General features: G+C 24.7%; 1 long non-coding RNA gene across 1 annotated transcript; it reads left to right on the top strand.

Annotated features, from left to right (window-relative positions):
• The first annotated feature begins 116 nt into the window (after positions 1-116).
• On the top strand, positions 117-1,838 carry LOC116851952. Its single transcript, XR_004379672.1, has 2 exons — positions 117-642; positions 1,268-1,838. It is a non-coding gene; the product is annotated as an uncharacterized LOC116851952 (long non-coding RNA).
• The last annotated feature ends 1,251 nt before the right edge of the window (positions 1,839-3,089 follow it).

Below are 3,089 nucleotides of genomic sequence, written 5' to 3'. Positions count from 1 at the left end.
AAACCATATTTTTTATTCAATTCTATATTATGTTTAAAATTTGTCAAATTCTCACATATTTTCTTTTTCATATAATAATAAATTCTTATTTTATGGATTTATAAAAATGGATCTTTTATTGGATTTATTTTTCTATGAAGATGACAATGATGCTGAATATATTGCACAAGCTATTCGAGAACGACACATTGAAATACAAATGTATTATGAACATGTTATTATGGGATATTCATTAAATGATAAGTATAATATAAAGATTATTTAGTAAAGCAATTCTCATAAAAAGTAGTTAACCATTATATTAATTTTAATAAAAATTTTATCAAGAAGTATTCTAAAAAATAATATCAAATGCACGGCAAGTGATGTTCTTAATAATAGTCTTTGATAATAATTCGTTTTGTTTTTATTAGTATTAATTCTGACAATAAATAATTATAATGGAATATGTTCGTGTATACTAATATTGAATTTATTACAATTAACATTTCCAGACGCATTTCCGAGTAACAAGGAATGTATTCGAACAACTAGTTCAACTATTTGGACCAAACTTACATCGTGATATAGATCGTGAAAAAATATCCCCAGAAAAAAAATTGCCATAGCTTTGTGGTTCTATGGAAATCAAGAAGTGTACAGGTTAATATTTTTATATATGTTATATGTAAAATTTTATAATTTATTAATTTAATTAAATGTGCAAGATAGATTTTTGTATTGAGAGTATAATACATTTGAAGTACATTGAATAATATTGAATACGTATGAACTGGGTGAGTACTGATGACCCACGTGCCGTTTAGCCATGGCATCCTCCAATTTATCAATGATGATAGAATTCGTTCAATTAAAGAAACAGGATTGATTGTAAGCAACATAAGCAAGCAGGACGCTCTCGTATAAATTCCTTTTGAATATCCAGACAGCACAATGTCGAAAAGTGAGACATAAGACGTCTTTAAGACATCTTGAAGACGACTTAGACGTCTTATATCCCAGTTTTGGATATGTATGCTGTCTGTGTATTGAATGATATAAAAATATGGTAAAATATATAATAACATATAATATTATACTTTTATAAGACAAAATATTTTGTTTTAAAGGTGTGATCTTTATAGTTATTCATAGTATTCCATAAAATATCATAAAATAGTACTCTAAAAATAAAAATAGTATTTTTTTAAATATACTATATTTACTGTATTATTTAATCAATCATACATATTAAGCTTCGATTCTTATCTTATATAAAATTTATTAGTTTCAGATCAATAGCAGATTCGGAGTTTCAAAAGACACTGTTTGGAGATCGATTTTTAAAGTAACTGAGGTGGTGGCATCTAACGCACGTCATTTTATTAAGTGGCCCACGATAGATCAAATGGCAAATATAGAGGAAGAATTTTATAAAATTACTGGTTTTCTTGGGGTCATAGGAGCCATTGACGGTTGCTACATTCAAATAAGTGCTCCAACACAAGACACAAATAGCTATATTAATCGAAAGAATTATTTTTCCATCTTACTGCAAGACATTTGTGACTATACACTAAAATTTACGGACGTTTTTATTGGAATATGTGGCAGCGTACATGATGCAAGAGTATGGGAATTGAGCGATATAAAAAGATGTATCAGAGCAGATGATTATAGGCATTTTCAACATTTTTACCATCTAATGACTGATAGTGCTTATCCATTATCGAACAGAATGCTCACACGCTATCGCGATAACGGTCACCTTAATCCGATACAAATCAGTTATAATAGAAAACATGCTAAGACTCGCGTATTAATAGAACTTGCTTTTGTAATGTTAACAGGGCGATTTAGAAAATTAAAAAAAAAAATATATATATATATATATATATATATATATATATATATATATATATATATATGTATGTATAACACAGAATTAATTCCTCTTATAGTCTTAGCTTGTTGCATATTACATAATATATGCATAGATTTTAAAAATTATGATATACCTATATATATATAGAACCTATAAATATAAGAGAAAATAACAATATAATTCATAATATAGATATAGAAGGTGACGTCAATTGTTATAACATATTGTTATAAAGTTATTATAATAAATAATTATGAAATTAATTGAGCATGTAAGGATTGACTTAATAAATAAAACCAATTATGTTTTATTAAGTACGTATATTTTCATTTTATAAACAAGAATAAATGAGGAATATATACTTTCTTATTGCTTTAAATGTCAATGTAAGTAACATAAATAATGAAGAACTACAATAAATACATATATTAAATTAAAAAATTGGAACATCTTGTTTTCAATTCGATTACATTGTAATTCCAATTGAAAATTTTAATGCTTCGTTATCTTTATCGGGAAAATAAATATATTTATGTTGCATTTCTTTTTCACTGTGGAACATATTTTTATACCTTTTTGTTAAAAATAATCATTTTGATACAAATGTTTTTATTACTACACGTTTCTCTCTTTTAACTTAGAAATAAATATTTTAAAATAAATACAAAACTTTAATTAATATATTAACTTTTCAATCTTAAACTGAAATATCACATTTGTAGTTAATGTAGTTAATAATATAAACTTAAAATTTATCCTATCTAATTTACCTTTCTAAAAAATATTGCTTTATTATTTGTATCAAAATTGTATAAATGTTTCATTAAGTACATCATAAATGTACAACTTATCTTTCATATATTTTGTTATATATCTTCTGAATATCATTTAAATATTAGCTAGTATCACAAGTTCAGTCATTCAGTATCACAATGTCGAAAATATTAGATATTGGCGATTTGAAAGTATGTGAAGTGTTAGTAAGAAATGTACGCTATTAATTGACTTACTATTGATCAAATAACAAGTATAAAAAGTTTCGTAGAATAAGTAACTTCTTTGCAGTCATAGGAGCGATTGCATATAAGGTAAAAATATTATTTCCTGAACACTAACACTGCTTTCTAACTCTGAATCCTTATTGTTTAAATTTTTAATTACAAATATTTAAATGTTTGATACAGAATTTATATATATATATATATATATATATATATATATATAT

The sequence above is a fragment of the Odontomachus brunneus genome, unplaced genomic scaffold, assembly GCF_010583005.1.
Source record: "Odontomachus brunneus isolate Ranch 3 - 2012 unplaced genomic scaffold, Obru_v1 Obru_scaffold_197, whole genome shotgun sequence".
Lineage (NCBI taxonomy): Eukaryota > Metazoa > Arthropoda > Insecta > Hymenoptera > Formicidae > Odontomachus > Odontomachus brunneus.
The sequence above is the reverse complement of the archived record's forward strand: the minus strand, read 5'-3'. Positions and strand labels throughout refer to the sequence as shown.